Below are 18,600 nucleotides of genomic sequence, written 5' to 3'. Positions count from 1 at the left end.
GATCAGGGGCACCCAGCATGGGTTTATGAAGAGAAAATCATTTTAATGAATCTTGTTGAATGTTTTGAAGAGGTGACAAGGCAAGTGGCTGAAGGTAGGGTGGCTGACGATATCTATTTGAATTTTAGTAAGGCTTTTGATAAGGTTCCGCATGTAAAGTTAGTTAGGAAGGTTCAGTGACTAGGGATTAATAGATAGTGAGATGGTTCAGAGGTGGCTGTAAAACAGACAGCAGAGAGTCATGGTGGACAACTGTCTGTGAGGATAGAAGCCTGTGACGAGCGGTGTGACTCAGGGATTGGTGCTAGGTCCCCTGATGTTTATCATTTATTTTCATGATTTGAATGAGGGGGTGGTTAACTGGGTAATCAAATAGGCAGACGATACAAAAATAGGGGGACTGGTGGAATGTGAGGAAGGTTTTCTTGGATTACAGGATTTGGTTTGTTTGGAAAAGTGGACTGAAAGATGGCAGATGGAATTTAATGTTGACAAGTATGAGGTGCTGCATTCCAGAAAAAATAATCTTAATATGACATATGCAGTTCAGGGATGGGCATCGAGGAAGGCAGAGGAACAGAGGGATCCTGAGTTATGGTACAGATTTCCTTGAAGGTGGTTTCCCATGTAGACACGGTAGTTAAGAAGGCATGTGACATGCTGGCCTTCATAAATCATAGCATAGACTAGAGTATAGCTGTTTAAGGCATTGGTGAAGCCATGTGCAGAGAAGATTTACAAAAATGTTGCCTAGGGTACAGAGGAAGATGAAGGAGACAGCGACTTTATTCATTGGAATGTGGACAATTGAAGGGGGTTATGATAGAGGTATTTAAAATTATGAAGGGAATAGATAGGCAAGACATGAGTAGACTCTTGCCACTGAGGGCAGGGGAGGCTGGAACAAGAGGGCATGACTTAAGGGTAAGGGGGTAAAACTTCAGGAGAAATGTTAGAGGATGTTTCTTCACTCAGAGAGTGGTGGCAGAATGGAATGATCTTCCAGAAGAGATAGTTGTGGCAGGGTCCTTTCTGTCATTGAAGAGATTGTTGGATGTGTACATGGATATGAGGGGGTTGGAGGATATGGGCAGAGTGTGGGATGGGGCTGGGGAATGGTTAGGGAGTGGAGTGGTTCATGTGAAATGGCATGGACTCGAAAGGCTGATATGGCCTGTTTCCGTGCTGTAAATTGTCATATGGTTATATGTGCCGGGCTCCACGAGACAAGGTGGGACATAATGAAGTGTTTGCTACCGGCAGGTTTAAATTAAGCCCCGTGAGCATCCCACACTCTCCGGCAGGAGTCTCCACAGATCGACGTGCCATTCCTTGGCACACTGCACCAAGTGCAGTCCATTAAATGGTTGAGAACACAGCTGTCTGTCTTATGTTTTCGTGCGCCCACTGAACAACTCTTATTCTGCCTTGTCTCAGTGACGAGAATCCAGTCCAGAGACCTCCATTCCCCTCGTATCCCTGAACTTGTCCAAATTCTTCAATGCTAACATTGAGCTCATATTTCCTCATGCAGCTGGCAGCTTGTTCCATTCTCCCACCACCTTGTGTGGAGAAGTTCCCCCTCATGTTTCAACTAAACTTTTCCTCTTTCATCCTTGGCCCACGTATTAAGGACTTTTCCAAGAGGCGGAGTCTGAAGAAAACAACCTCTATCCTCAAGGACCCTCACCACCCAGGCCAGGCTTTCTTCACCCTGCTATCACCAGGGAAACAGGTCCAGGAGCCTGAAGACGAACACCCAATGGTACAAACACAGCTTCTCCCCCTCTTCCATCAGATTTCTGAATGGACAAGGAACCACAGTCACTCCCTCACTTACTCTTCATTTTGCACAAATAGATTTCTTTTTTAAAAATGTAATTTATAGCAATATTTGCACCTATATTGTTGCAACAAAATGACAAATTTTGTGACATGTTCATCACAATAAATTTTTAATTCTGAACACTGCGCGTACATCAGAAAACAATCATAGCTCAAAAAACAATTTGAAAAGATGAATTAACTATTTCCATGCTCCCTTCCCTTTTATGTCTATTTTTCTAAATCCACTCCATAATCATCTCCACTTAACCCAACCCACATTTCTTCTACTATTTAAAGCACTCAGTAATACACCAAGGCAGTAAAATAAAAATTCAATGCTGGAAATACTCGGCAAGCCATCTACTGGAAAAATAATCGGCTTTAAAACCTTCAGGTTGATAACCTTTCACTGGGATTCAAGAAGATGATCAAACAAACCTGATTCTCTTTTTGAGAAAAAGAAGAGGAGAGATAACAAACTGAATAAGTGGGATGAAAAGCCCAAGCAGCAGAATTGGCTGCTGGATGAGTGAAGTCGACTCGTTGATCAACACATCTGTCTGGATGGAGGGATAAAGGATAAACAAGACAAACATGATGCCGTCACTGTGAGGTTCAATACGACAGCTGAAGAGAATCTGAAATGAAGGAATGGAGAAAATACTTGTTTTTGGATCAATGTGACAAAATTTGACCTGACAAAAGAAAACAAAATTCCTTTGCTCTGCCAGAACTCTCTAGATCAAGGGACACAATAAAATAATCCAAAAGCCAACGATATGAAATTGAACAGCGAAGTTATAGAAATTGGTAGCAAGAGATAAAACACAGTTACATAATTCCATGAAAGTGGTGTCACAGGAAGACAGGGTTCTAAAGACAGCTTTTGTCATCTTGGCCTTCATTAATTAAAATGTTAAAAATAGGAGTTGGGAACTTATGGTGAGGTTGTATAAGATGTTGGTGAGGCCAAATTTGGAGTATTGTGTGCAGTTCTGGTCACCTAGCTACAGGAAGGGTATTAGTAAGATTGATAGAGTGCAGAGAAGATTTACTTGGACGCTGCCAGGTCTTCAGGAGTTGAGCTGCAGGAAAAGGTTGAACAGGTTGGGGCTTTATTCCTTGGAGTGTCGAAAACTGAGTAAGAGATTGCTTAAAGTGTTATATGAATGGGAAAAAAGGCTGAGAAAGACTGCAGTGGAGCCAATTGTGAAGGAAAGATTTTGCTTGAGATAAATTGTCATTGGCCCATTTCCTCTCGAGTTATGAAACCACGCACAGAACAAGTCAATGTCATACGATTAAAACAGTGGTTTTCAAACTTTTTTTCCCAATCACATAGCTCATTAAGTAATTCCTTACTAACAGAGCACTTCTGGCAAAGGGATTAAGTGGAATATGATCCAGGGGGGTGGGGGTGTGGAGGAGGAGTTTGAAAATCACTGCTCTAGATGAAAAGATTTCTCCATCTCCATTTTAAGCAGACATCCTTTTATTCTGAGGTTGTGCCCACTGATCCTAAACTCTCCCACTACTGGCAAAATCCTCTCTATCCAGCCCTTTCACTATTCATCAGATTTCAATGAGGTCCTGCCTCATCCTTATAAACTCGGGCGAGTACGGGCCCAGAGCCTTCAAATGCTCCTCAAACATTATTTCTCTCATCCCCAGGGTCATTCTTGTAAACCACCTCTGGACCATCACATCCTCTCTTAGAAATGGGGCCTAAAATTGCTCACAACCCTTACGAGAGCAGGACAACCAGAAGGTGGTCACGGGAGGGAAGACAGCTGTAGGTCTGCCTAGAGTCCATGGATTGGATGGTGTTCAAGGAGTCAGCTGAGGTGGGGGGGGGCGGGGGTCTCGTGGCAAGATGGCGTAGGAAAAAGAAGTTCGAAGACACCTCTCCCTGACTGAACTGTTCAATACTCGAACTGTTATGTCTTGTTTGACTTTATCAATGTTTTGAACAATAATTTTCTACTGTAGAATTCTGGAAATGAAGAAAGAAAAAAAACAGTGTTGGGCACGATCAGTTGCCCCAATTATCACAGAGACAAAGACTGAGGGGAACGATAGGCTTTATTACACACAAGACTGCAGGCCCGCGTCCAAGTGAGGGAAGTGAAGGCCTGGATCACAGGGGAGGAGTCCAGGGAGGATCCAGGAGAGCTTGTAATCGGTGGGGGGGGGGGGGGGGTGGTGCCAGCCCGTGCCTGTACTGGTCAGTACATACAATACCATTTCATTACAAGTAACTTCGAAAAAACCTAGGTTGTCAACCTGTGAAAAGTGCAGAAGAAGCAAGGACGACCTTCCAGAAGGAACCTCAGGACAAGTTAGACATGGATCTGAATCCTCAACATGCAAGTCGGGAGCAGCTGGAAGAAATGTCTGCAACCTCTGCCATCCGGAGATGAAAGATGGTGCCAAGACTTTTGGCCAGGCCAGGAGGAGCGCAAGTAAGGAATTCGACATGAGCCGGGCTTGACTAAGGAGAGTGGGGGGTGAATGCCCGAATGCGAGCTCTAGATACCGGGAAGGGGACTGCCTGTTTGCAGCGGAGCATCTGGAGATGTTCTCACTTGCAGGAAATTCTGGATCCGATCTACAGTCCGGCTGCCAGGTATGATGTGGAAGAGAAGAGGTGGAGGAGGACAACTTAGAGGTTCAAGAAGAAGAAGAGCAAGAATTACTACTTGCTGCAGTTGGACTCAATGAAGGGAGGCCTAAGGCTTGAAGAACATCTCCTTCTCCAATGAAAGCTGTTGTTTCACCAGATACCTTCCCCAGACTTCAAGGCCCCTCTACAGAACTGATCCATCAAAATGAAAATATGATGTCTTCTGTGAACTAAGGTTTTGAAACTTTTAATGATCAATTTGCTGGTATGAAGGAAAAAAATGGCTGGTATGTGTGAAGAAATTACATCTATTGAAGTTGATATTAATAAGAGTTTAACAGCAGTGGACACTGGACAAGATCAATTTAAGAGGATAGAAGAAGTTTTTAATGACTGTAAGGACCGTGTGGACCATTATGCAGAGAGAATGGATCATATTGAGGATTTATTTACAGGCTGGGATGTCCAGAAGAGAGATTTGTTACAAAACATTGATTTGTTGGAAAATCAAAGTTGTCATAATAATATTAAGATAGTTGGTCTGCTGGAAGATATTGAAGATTCAGATCCTGTAAAATTATTTTTGGAAATGGATTCCAGAGATGTTGGGAGTTGAGTTTTTTTAGATCGGGCTTAGAGGGCATTAAGGAGAAAATCTTTTCCGGGTCAAATGCCAAGAGCGGTTCTTTTAAGATGTTTGCGATATCAGGATAGAGAAATGATTTTGCGGCTTGCGGTTCAGAAAGCTCGCCTTGATCAAAGCCCTATGATGGTTCAAGGCAATATGGTTTTATTTTATGCTGATTTAAGTCAGGAGATTATTAAGTGACGGAAAGAGATTAATCTGGCCAAAGCAGTTCTGTGGAAGAAAGGGTATAAGTTTACTTTACTTTATAGGCCAGATCTGTCTCAATGTTTTGAGAGTCCTTATGGTGCATTAACTTTTGTGAATTCCTTCCCAGATTTGAAGGAATCAATGGGGAAAATATCAGAGGATAAAATTGGGATGGGTATGGGGAAAAGAAGTTGGAATCAGAATTGGTGAGTGATGTTGAAGATGAAGCTCAAGCTCAATGTGGGTGTTATCACTGGGATGACTGATGGGTTTTAATGTTCGGTGGTGGGGTGGTGGTTGACTCGACTACTTCTAAAGTCATCTGCCACTTGTGGTATTAGCTGCACCTGGTCCACAGAGGGGGATCCGACTCTTATACTCGTAGGTTTTTTTACAGGATTTTCTTCTTTGAAAAGAAGGGTTTGGGTTTTTTTATAGATAGATAATTGTAATTGTTGTGTTAAGTGTCAATCTCAGGAGGAAATTAAGTTTTGGCTCATTTCAATTTTGTGATCTTTAATGTTAAAGGACAATAATCCGATTGAAAGAAAGTGAATATTGGCATATATAAAGAAAATGACGGTTGATCTTGCTTTTTTGCAAGAAACTCATTTGTCTGAGAAAGAACATATGAAATTGAAAAGAGATTGGGTCGGACATGTTTTTCATCTCCATTTAATTCGAAAGCTCGAGGTGTTGCTACTTTGGTTCATAAGAAGATACCGTTTCAGTTGGAATCATTCTCTGCCAAATCATTTTCTTGAAGACAATCAAGATAACTAACCTGTTCATGGAGCACTATGCCTGGACACAGATTCACAAACTCACCTGGCAAGGTCAGCATACAGCCATTGACAAGCTCTACCACTAAACATCCATGATCTGCCTTAACAGCAGTAGGCAGTCGAAGGAGAACCATGGCCAAACGTTTGCTTCATGTAGATGCATCGGCAACTGCTTTCAATTGTCAATGAAAATGCTCAAAGAAGCTGTTGGCCCTGAAATGCTTAGCAATAATTCAGGTCGTGCCCAGAGGATCAATGAGAGTTCGGACCAATGCTGACTCGAACTGAAACCTTTGATCTGTTGTAATAGTGCCCAGAACATCTAAAGATGGAATCCAATGATCCACAAAAGCCCAAGCAATTGTCTCTGCAGAGATGCCGATGTTAGGAATTTCATCCTTCCACCTGGTCGTCCAGTCCTAACCCGTGAGCAGATAAGTACATTGTCGAGATGGCGGAAGTGGACCTTCCAAGCACAAGGTGCACGTGCTGGAAATGGGAATCCAAAACAACAAAATCCCCCAGCTTGAATTTCATGTGCCTGGAGACTTTAGGGCGTTGAACCAGCAAGCGAGTCCTTGCCCATAATCCAACATTCTGTTCAACATGAAACCAGATAAAATCTTCCTTAACCAGTTTGATTGATGCTCTTCGACCAGGAAGAGATAGATTGTGAAGAGAAAATCTCCTGCCTCATACCTGCCACACAAACGGCAGAGTCCTTCCTGTTGGGGGAAAAAAAATCACAGGCCAACTTTTCACCCGATTCATCCAGGGTCACATCTTGAAGATGGAGACCAGAGTTGATCTGGTTTCACCTGATGAAATCAGCATCAGTGTGCCGTGCATGAGCCATGGCACTGAAATCGATGGCAATTGTTGGATGTAATGTCGCGCCTGGATAGGGCACCAGCCACAGCATTCGCTTTTCCTCAGATATGCTGTGTGTCCGATGAAAATTGTAGGATGAACTCCAAGTGCCAAATCTCTCTGCGCAAATAGAGATGTGTGCTTCTACTTTCAGTATGCAGAAGAGGCTGGTGGTCTGTACAAATTGTGTAAGAATGACCTTCCAATAAAAAGCTGAAATACTGAATTGGAAATTTGGATTCATGAGAGAATTACAAATAAATTTGTTTCAAAATTGTATCTAATATTTCAAGAGGAAACTCCAAACCCAGACTTGAATAAATCAAAAGAAAGATGGGAATTGCATTTGGGAACTGAAATTGACCCTTTTTGCTTGTCTGACATTTGTTGAGACAGTAATTAATGTTTTTAATAGATTAGTTAATTACAAATTTATTCCTCAATTATATTTAATGCCATATCAATTAATTTATTGCAATTTTTTCAAATTTATGTCTTAGATGTGGCACAGAAATTGGTACGTTTATACATTCTTTCTGGTCATGTCTCAAGGTGACATCATTTTGGAAAGATGTGGGCAAGTTTTTGGAACAAATTATAATAATGTTTACCATCAACACCTGAGCATTTACTTTTGGGAAATGTATATGATTTGGAAGCCTAATTCAATTTCTCAAAGAAAAATTAATTATTTTTATAAGTTGCATTGACAGTGGCCAGGAGATGTATAGCAATTCCATGGAAATCTGAATCCCATCTTAAAATTGATTGTGGGGAGGAAATGCAAAATTGTATTCCCTTAGCAAAGGTGACGTATAATATTAACTGGGTATGATACATTATTCAAAATATGGAAACCATATATAGATATGGGTTTGGATATCTAATGTATTTACTTCTCCACCCCACCACCACTTTTCATTAATCTTAATGGTTGAACCTTATCATGTTGGTTTAATTCTAATATTTTATAAATATCCTGCCTTTCCTTTTGGGAGGGAATAGTTATCACAGGAGCTTTGAACCTAGATCTGTTTTTTTTTTCATTATACTTTTCTTCTCTTCTCACTTTTATGGACAGTACAACCATTTATTTGTTATTCTATTTTGATCAATGTATCATTTGGATACGATTCTGGTATTATATTGTACTGTATACAAAACTATAAATTTAAAAAAAAACTGAAATGTTTCACTGCGCGATAGATAGCTAAGAGTTCTTGCCCAAATGTACTAAACTTTGCCTGAGCCGGTGACCGCTTGGCTGAAAAAAAACACCGGAGGTTCCAATTTCCCACAGACTCGTTGTTCGAACACTGCTCCCACAGCACTGACAGATGCATCTGTGGTAAGAGAGCAAGATCTTGGGCATTTGATGTACAACCTTAGTGACATTTGTCAGAACAGTGTTCACATCATGGAAAGCATAAATAGGATGGTCTCCCAAAGATAATGTCTTTTTGAAGCAGAGATCAGATCCTTTGAGTCGTTCAGCAAGAGGTGTAGTGGCATTCAGCAGGAAACAGCAATAAAAATTCCTCATACCTCAAAACCATCACAACTGGCCAAACGTAACAGAGGGAGGAAATTCTCAAATTTCACGCACTTTCCATTCATCAGGCAAAATACCATGTTGCATAACTCTAGCTCCCAAACATACAAGATCAGAAACACCAGAAACATTTTCCAGGGATTGATCACGGTACCACATTCCTCAAGCCTTAGAAACAATGAGATAAGGTGGCTCTTGTGCTCCACTTCATCCACACTTACAACCAGAATCTCCTCAATCAACACAAGCACCAAACAAACCCATGGACAGTGAGTTCGTGGTCCATGAACCACTGGAATTTCTGAGCTGCATTCCATAGACCGAATGGTTTTCTCAGAAACACAAACATGCCGAACGGGAGCATCTTTGTCTTTGTGACATCCAAAGACTCAAATGGAATCTAATAGTAAGCACGTTCTAGATCTATTTTGGCAAATGCAGATTTGCCATGGAGGTTTGCTGAGAAGTCTTGTAAATTTGGAATATTGTATCAGTCAGGCATGGTGGAATTGTTCAGGGGACGATCATCTCTGCAAGGCTGCCAATCTCTAGTTTGTTCAGAACCACATACAATCGTGAAGCCCAGCAGCTGTCAGATCTGTGGGCTAGGCACAATTCTTGCCATTCCAATTTTGAGATTTTAAGATAATCCGGGGTATTATAAGCCTGCGTCTCATAGACCCTGCCTTTATATGGTGGCTTATTGCATGTCTGCACACCATTATGATGGGGACACGAGGCGAGGAAAAGACTTGAGGAAGGCTTGGAAAGGGCAGGAGCCAGGTTGAAGGCTTGTCAGGCAGCAGATGGCATTGGAAGGACAATAAATGTAGCTCACTTGCATTCAAGAGCTGCAGTCCACACAACGGCATTTTGTCAAATACATCACTGAAAAATGTGACAAGAAATTCTCTCCCAAAGTGGAACTGGCCACATTTACAACAGAAAACCCACCCAAAACGATGTGAAGCTGAAATGAAATGCGAGTGACCTCTGGGCATATTTGAATAAGAGAATCATTTGTAGCTGAATGAACACATGACATATTAGCAAATCTATGTTCCTCAGGTGTTGGAGGGACAGGCACCGCTCCAGAGTCACAGATAGTTTTGGAGTTTTACACAGAGATGCCAAACTAATAACCTATTCTAACAACTGCCTGAATTGTTCCATTTTTCTCCGTTGCCTTCAATAATCTCTCCCAAATGAGAACAAGATCACAGACAAAGGAACAGAACCAGGCCACCAGGCCCATCGAATCTGCTCCGTAAACTGACACAAAACTATTTCTTGTTTTAATACTCAGTGATCTGGCTTCCACTACTGTATGTAGCAGCGGTTCCACAGATCCACGAATTTCTGGCGAAACAAGTTCTTCCTAATCTCTGTTTTAAAGGATAACCTCTAATTTTCTTGTCCTCGATTCACCCACCAAGGGAACCATCTTACCCGCATCCACCCTATCTAAACCTTTCAATGCACAAAATCCCTCCATGAGATTTCTTCTTTAACTTCCTCTACTCCAATGAATACAACCCAAGAGCTGTCGAACACTCCTTGTACGTTATCCTTTGCATTTTGGGAATCATCCTAGTCATTCTCCTCTGCACCCTCTCCAACAACATCACATCCTTTCTCACATAGGGGGCCCAAAACTGCACACAGTACTTGAAATGAGGTCTCACCAGTGCCCCATAGAGCCTCATCAACACCTCTTTACTCTTGTACACTATTTCTCTTGGTATGAATGCCAACATAGCATTCGCTTTCTTCATGACCAATTTCACCTGGTCATTAACTTTTAGGTTTCCTTGCACAAGGACACCCAGGTCCCTTTGCACATCCAAGGTCTGAATTTTCATCCCATCCAAACAGTATGCTTCCTGTTTATTTTCACTGCCAAAATGTACAACAGTAAATTTCTTGGTGTTAAATCTTATCTGCCATCATTTTGCCCAGTTTCCTAATCTGTTTATATTCTTCTGCAACTTTACGGTTTCTACACTTCCTACTCTGTCCCCTATCTTGGTGACCTCCACAAATTTGGCCACAAAACCATTTAAACCACAATCCAAATCATTAATTTCTTTTTCCTTGGAATATATCTATCCTGCATTCCTTTTATCACTGCCACATGCCATTCCAGAATCGATCATTACTGAACATGAACATGTTTATTGTGATAAACATCTTCTAATAAATATTCTGGGTTTAAATTTTTTAAATCATGTTGTGGTTCCTTTTCATCACCTCTTTGGAAGCTGAATTCACAAAATTTTCCAAATATTTTTTCAGCAATAATTCTGTGGTACAGAGGATTACTCATCTTTCCTAAAGGTTAAAAGTTGCATTTTGATTTTGTTGTCTCAACTGAACATTGTACAAGGTGAAGGCTGATTAAAATGGATTCAGTAATGATGGCCTTCAAACTTTGCATTTTTGCTGTGGCTTGAATGACAAACTGGTGTTTCTCCAGGGAATTAACTCATGGAAACGTTCTAAATACATGAATTGGAGATAGACCTCTGTGAAAAGTATATTGCCCATCGGCAACAATCCTTGAAAAGAGATGAATCATCACCCAACAGAGCAGCCCAGGAATAGGCCATTTGGTGAACAATGTCTGTGGTGACCATGATGCTCATTGAAATTAATCCCATGTGTCAGCACATGGTCCATACACATCATCCATTCCCTCTTGTTCATGTGCCCAACTACATGCCTCTTAAATCGTGGTGATTTCACCACTATCCTGGCCATGTGGGCCAGACCCCCACCGCATTGTGCAAAACCCTGCCTTACTTGTCTCCTTTTCCCCTCTCATGTTCAATATAGGGATCGTAGTATTTTTACATCTCCCTCGGGGGCCGGGAAAAAAGAAATCTATCTTCTTCAGGACTACAATAATTGGATAAATTTCAACCAGGTCATCTCTCAGCCTCCAATGCTCCAAAGAAAAGTATCCAAATTTGTCCAACTTCTCCTCAGACCCAATGCTCTATCCCAAGCAAACCCCAGATGAATTCCTTTTGTCATGCAGCAACTTCTTCTTTCTTTGGCTTGGCTTCGCGGACGAAGATTTATGGAGGGGGTAAAAGTCCAGGTCAGCTGCAGGCTCGTTTGTGGCTGACAAATCCGATGCAGGACAACCAGACACGGTTGCAGCGGCTGAAGGGGAAAATTGGTTGGTTGGGGTTGGGTGTTGGGTTTTTCCTCCTTTGCCTTTTGTCAGTGAGGTGGGCTCTGCAGTCTTCTTCAAAGGAGGTTGCTGCCCGCCAAACTGTGAGGCGCCAAGATGCACGGTTTGAGGCGATATCAGCCCACTGGCGGTGGTCAATGTGGCAGGCACCAAGAGATTTCTTTAGGCAGTCCTTGTACCTTTTCTTTGGTGCATCTCTGTCACAGTGGCCAGTGGAGAGCTCGCCATATAACACGATCTTGGGAAGGCGATGGTCCTCCATTCTGGAGACGCGACCCATCCAGCGCAGCTGGATCTTCAGCAGCGTGGACTCGATGCTGTCGACCTCTGCCATCATGAGTACTTCGACGTTAGGGATGAAAGCGCTCCAATGGATGTTGAGGATTGTGCGGAGACAACGCTGGTGGAAGCGTTCTAGGAGCCGTAGGTGATGCCGGTAGAGGACCCATGATTCGGAGCCGAACAGGAGTGTGGGTATGACAACGGCTCTGTATACGCTTATCTTTGTGAGGTTTTTCAGTTGGTTGTTTTTCCAGACTCTTTTGTGTAGTCTTCCAAAGGCGCTATTTGCCTTGGCGAGTCTGTTGTCTATCTCATTGTCGATCCTTGCATCTGATGAAATGGTGCAGCCGAGATAGGTAAACTGGTTGACCGTTTTGAGTTTTGTGTGCCCGATGGGGATGTGGGGGGGCTGGTAGTCATGGTGGGGAGCTGGCTGATGGAGGACCTCAGTTTTCTTTAGGCTGACTTCCAGGCCAAACATTTTGGCAGTTTCCGCAAAGCAGGACGTCAAGCGCTGAAGAGCTGGCTCTGAATGGGCAACTAAAGCGGCATCGTCTGCAAAGAGTAGTTCACGGACAAGTTTCTCTTGTGACTTGGTGTGAGCTTGCAGGCGCCTCAGATTGAAGAGACTGCCATCCGTGCGGTACCGGATGTAAACAGCGTCTTCATTGTTGGGGTCTTTCATTGCTTGATTCAGCATCATGCTGAAGAAGATTGAAAAGAGGGTTGGTGCGAGAACACAGCCTTGCTTCACGCCATTGTTAATGGAGAAGGGTTCAGAGAGCTCATTGCTGTATCTGACCCGACCTTGTTGGTTTTCGTGCAGTTGGATAATCATGTTGAGGAACTTTGGGGGACATCCGTTGCGCTCTAGTATTTGCCAAAGCCCTTTCCTGCTCACGGTGTCGAAGGCTTTGGTGAGGTCAACAAAGGTGATGTAGAGTCCTTTGTTTTGTTCTCTGCACTTTTCTTGGAGCTGTCTGAGGGCAAAGACCATGTCAGTAGTTCCTCTGTTTGTGCGAAAGCCGCACTGTGATTCTGGGAGAATATTCTCGGCGACACTAGGTATTATTCTATTTAGTAGAATCCTAGCGAAGATTTTGCCTGCAATGGAGAGCAACGTGATTCCCCTGTAGTTTGAGCAGTCTGATTTCTCGCCTTTGTTTTTGTACAGGGTGATGATGGTGGCATCACGAAGATCCTGAGGCAGTTTTCCTTGGTCCCAACAAAGCTTGAAAAACTCATGCAGTTTGGCATGCAGAGTTTTGCCGCCAGCCTTCCAGACCTCTGGGGGGATTCCATCCATACCTGCTGCTTTGCCACTTTTCAGTTGTTCGATTGCCTTATATGTCTTATCCAGGGTGAGGACCTCTTCCAGCTCTAGCCTTAGGGGCTGTTGAGGGAGCTGGAGCAGGGCGGAATCTTGGACTGAGCGGTTGGCACTGAAAAGAGATTGGAAGTGTTCTGACCATCGGTTGAGGATGGAGATCTTGTCGCTGAGGAGGACTTTGCCGTCTGAGCTGCAGCAACTAGAATTGCAGAAAACATTCAAAATGTGGCCTAATCACATTTAATACTTAATGCCCTGCTCAATGAAGAATACTTTCTTTAACACCCTACACTTGTGTTGCCACTTTCAAGGAGCTCACGCTTGTACCCCAAGATCCCTCTTTGCAACAGTATGACAAGTCCTCTCGAAGAGCAAGGCACTTGTCCAGATTAAACTCCATCTGCCATTTCTCTGCCCACATTTAAAAGTTATCGGTTTGGAATGGAGAATACGAGGGGAAGTGGGCGAATCAGCAGGAGAGAGAGTGAAACCTGTGGAGGGGGGAGGTGGTGGACAGGTTACATGATTTTGGAAAATTCCATATGCATACTATCGAGTCACAAATGCAATAAGAGATGGTTCCTCTGGATTTGATCTCACCCTGACAATGGAGGAGGCAGAAGACAAAGGTCAGTGTGGGAATGGAATGGAACTTAAAACAGCTTGTGACCATGAGCCAAGATGGCCATTGTGATCAAATTGGAGGTGCTCAGCCAATCTGTCATTTACTCTGCATTGGGTTTCCTGCCACAGAGAGAACAGACATGGTTGGAGGAGGTGATTTTGAAACTTTACCCTGCATGAGAATCCCTCGATGGTGGTAAATGATGTAGATTGCAGGAGAAAATGACCGAGGAGGGGGAGGAATTAGGAGTCTGTAATTAGTTGAAAGATCCTACTGCAAGATTCATCAACAACGAGTAGTAAAGTAGCTTCAGTCTATTCTCCCTCTCAGAAAGATTTAGTTAATAAACAAAACAATCTTTCAGCACAGCCAGGGGCAAAAGGTCTCTTAATTTATTCTTACAATCAACAGACTTTGAAATTACCCACCGTAAATGCCTCAAAATTCAATTCACTTCTGGTGGAAGTATAAGAGCCAGTGGATTGCTTAATCAGATTAGCCTTATTCTGAGTTTCCATTTTGACTTTCACACCATCAAATGCAAGCCCCAGTTTTGTTCCCCAACTATTTTCTATCCTTACCCTCTTTGCAGCCTCATCTACCTGAAATTGGAACAAACAACAGCTAATTTTGCCATGTATAAATCAAAATAATTTACCCACAGTTTCACATCACTGTAGCCACTGAGGGATAACTTGTGCCCATCAGGAAACTGCACCACCCACTACAGGGTGCTATTTACCTTGGTGTTAATGACTCTTTTCCAGTGTTACTTTCAGACATAATGACATATTCAACATGCACAATATTTATTTTCTTACTGACCAGAACTATAAAGCATTGTGTAAAAAGGTAAAAAACTCAAGTCAACCAGGAGATACAAATTTCTGACTGCAATGTTGCTGTCCAAATTTGCTACATTATTGAAGTCTCACAGTGTTTACAACAGATATTCAAATCAAGCAATAACAGAAATAACAGAATATTACAGCCCAGTACAAGCCCTTTGGCCCACGATGTTTTGTTGATCTTGATATTATTAACAAAAAAAAACCCTGTAGCAGCTACTGCGGTAGATGCTACTAAATAAAGGAAAACACATACAAAGGTAGTCAACTCAAGAGTGGTTTATTGCAGACATACAGACCTTTTATTCCCTGCCTCTCAAAGAGAACATTAGTGAACACCTGGTCCAGAGGACCAGCAGGTTAAAGCTACCAGCCATTTGTTCCCCGTGCCTTTAGGCAGGGGCTTCATCTGATCCACTCACTGTACTTTGGTGCCCAGCACTGTTAGCCTGTGACGTGTCAGGTAAGTCTGTGAACTGACGGTGGCATTGCGTCCGCTACAACCCTGTTTTTCTTTCACCCATGTAAACCTGTCTTAGAGTCTCTTAAATGCACCTTACGCGATATTGTAATGGATAAATATATTTGGAGAATTTGGTAATATTTGGGATTTTGGTAAGATTTAGAGTAGGTTACATACATACACAAACATACATTATAAAACATTTTATTTGAAAGACTGAAGAAATATTGAAGATCTCTGGAGAAAGTTATTCACATTCACAAGTTGGTGTTAGTCAAACTGATGTCATAAAATGAATGACCATTGTTTGGAAATGGAGCCAGGATGGCTACAAGTACTTTTCTGCAGGGTGCTTAGAGGAAAGTCACACGTGGGTTTTGTTTATCTAACAACAGCTTGAGCAGAAGAAAGAACTCCTGTTGTTTGGAATAAGAGGAATAGAACTATGTAGTAGCTTGCAAAAATAAGTTACCATCTGGAAAATCCTGATGGGGCAAGTTTCATCATCCAGATATTGAGATGACTAATGAAGGTACCTCAGTTGTGGAAATCCTGGAACAACAAATCTTTAAAAACCCTACAAGAACCTTCTGAGCGGGAAACATTTACCTTTTGAGCACCAAAACCTGGTGAAATTTAGAAACGTTCAATTCTGTGCACAGCAGAAGAATTGCCTGCATCCAGATAACTTGGAAGAAGGAGAAGTGAGATTGAACAATATCTGCTTGGATAATGACATTGGGAATGTTCAAAGTAGGAAATGGGTTCTACCAGCAGGAGTTTCTATTTGACAAAAAATATTGATAGGTGGCTGGCAACATACGTTTCTTAAAAATTAATACTCTACCCTCTCCCTCCCTAAACCACATTCAGCCCCATGACATCTTTCTACGTTGCATTACTGGGACCACCAAGGACCTGACCCATTTCCCATCTCTCCTTACAATGCCAATATGGCAGCTGCCATTAAGAACTGACACATCATATGCAAGATGAACATCATCATGACATCCTGCTTAAAAAGAAGGGTCAACAAACCTTCCTAATTTTGTCACTACATTTTTATTTCGATTCTCATGGGGCATGAGCAAAAAATGTCCCATCCATTGGCTCACCAAATTATGAGTAAAATCATGATCCCTGTTCAAGAAAACCCATAACCTTCAATGGTACACAGATAATCTAGGAAGAATTTTGTAATAAAGTTGAATGAAACATTGAAAGAATTTCCCGCTTATAAACACTGAGATTGTAGCATGCCAAGAGACCAGGTGAGCAAAAAGAGGCCAAATCTCTGCAACACTCGGATAGTCCAAGATGGCACGGACTCCCCTTCACTGCCAAGAAGGAGCCCGCACCTAGCACCATGTATGGGCTGAGGAGCCCTACACTTCCACGTAGAGGCAGACAGCTGGAGAGTGACGCCATGACACAATGATGTAAAGCTGGAAGTCAGGGAGTACGTCACCAGAAGTGGGTGGGCCAGCGAGCACACATGGGGAATTTAAAACAGTAAAGCCAGTCTTTGGTTTACTCTCACCTTGGGTGGATGTCTCTTTATTTGGTAGCGCTGCCACAGCGGATGCAACTTGCTGCAACCAAACAGGTCTGCATGATACACTAACCTAAATAGAAAACATGTCCAGAAATCCCAGAGATCATAAATTCAAAAGGATTGGTGAAATCTTTACCCTGTATTTTTAACACCAAAGTACCTATATTTTTAAGCTATTCGGACAGGTAACTGAGAAACATTACATTTTAAACACATGGTATGCCAGGATCAGAAGGATTGGAGCATTATTGTTCAAAAGACACAACTTTTAAAATAATATCATCTAACTTTATGAAGAATGTGATACTACAACAGGAACAACGGATGGAATCAGACACATTCTATGAACATTTGGAAGCAAAAAAAAATGGATTGGTTTTCCATCCCTTCCTAAGCGACCCAATGACCCCAAGTCCTTCCCGACTTGCGACCGCAATGGAACTCAAAAGTTCAGTCAGATACCACAATGGACGCAAGTCGGAGTTTTGCCCCCGTGCGAGGAACCCTGAAGTCTTAGAGCCTATTTTTAAAATCAAATGATTTTCAAAGGTGAACAGAGACACAGGACACGTAAAACCCAAAATGTGCGGATTGACTTTGTGATTCAGTTTCTCAGGGTCCATCGGTTGGGGAAGCCATCTTAATTTCAGTGCGCATGCGCGACTTGTGGCTTTGCTGAGTGGCCCGTCAGTCGGCACGTGCGTATCAGCCGCACATGCGCAAACCCAACTCCAAGTCGCGAATCCACCGCGCATGCGCCAACCAGACTTCCAAAACTTCTTCTTGCCCCTCCCCCGCCCCTTCCCGCTGCCAGTTACCCCACGGCCTCCGGCCTCGCCCTGTCGGCGCCATCAGGCCTCGCACCGACGCCTCGGCTCCACCCAAACATCCCGCCGGTACCGGCCACTCCCGGGTGGGGCCCAGCGGGCTGCTCGTCGCCCGTTTTCCCTGGACCGCGCGGCTGAGGAAGGTTCCGGCGCCTCCGCCAACTTCCTCCCATTCGCGCCCGCGGCGACGCGACGGACCCCGAGCAGACGACGTCGCCGCCAACGTCCCGCCTCCTCACAGCAAGAGCCAATCAGCCCGCGAACCCACCCATCAATCCAACCCGACCCCAGCGTCTCCTCCAATAGCGGCCTCACCGAATCAACCCTTGACTCGCTCAACTACTTGTCCTGGTGAATGTCCATTGCTGCTGGGTTTTGGGGTCCTTTGGGATCATAACATGATAGTCTGACGACGTACATGGACTTCCTTCCCACTCCATCCATTTTGGACCCCCACATGAAGAGGGAAACTGCTCCAGCCAGGGCAGAGGTGTGTGAGATGGGCCTGGTGGGAGATGGGGGTTTGGAGATGGGCCTGGTAGGTGACAGGGGACAGTATTGGGGATGAACCCAGAGGATGGAGACCACCCCCGGAGCTCCGGTTCACCAATGGGTCACTCACCTTGGCCCACGGTCGTGCGTTGATCTGCGGGAATGTGAATTAGATGCAGTTGAGGTTCATCTCCCGGGTCTGCTCCCTGGTTGAGGTCCCCAACACCTGTTGGGACAGAAACCACTTTCACCACTGGCTCGGGGTGGAACAACAGGAGGGTGACAAGGGGAGGGGATGCAATGTATGCGTACCAGGTCAGGGACATGGGACGAGCCCAAGAACTGGAGTGGTGGTGAAGGCTGAAATCTTAGGGGCATTTAAAAGGCTCACCAAGTGACACAATTTCCCAATAACCGATCGGCTGCTTAGACTTTAAGAAATGTCTTCAATGAAAATTAAATATCCTTGGAATTCTCTACCCTATTG

At 43.5% G+C, this 18,600-nt stretch overlaps 1 long non-coding RNA gene across 1 annotated transcript in view; it reads right to left on the bottom strand.

The window, feature by feature from the left end:
- The window catches only part of LOC138745364 (uncharacterized), a 42,882-nt gene extending 25,077 nt beyond the window's left edge, over positions 1-17,805 (bottom strand). The window contains exon 1 of the long non-coding RNA XR_011346217.1: positions 17,613-17,805. This is a non-coding gene — a long non-coding RNA (uncharacterized lncRNA). The remainder of the gene's footprint in view (positions 1-17,612) is intronic.
- Positions 17,806-18,600: the final 795 nt, after the last annotated feature.

Source organism: Narcine bancroftii, chromosome 11, assembly GCF_036971445.1.
Source record: "Narcine bancroftii isolate sNarBan1 chromosome 11, sNarBan1.hap1, whole genome shotgun sequence".
NCBI lineage: Eukaryota > Metazoa > Chordata > Chondrichthyes > Torpediniformes > Narcinidae > Narcine > Narcine bancroftii.
This window is presented reverse-complemented; position numbering and strand designations above follow the sequence as displayed.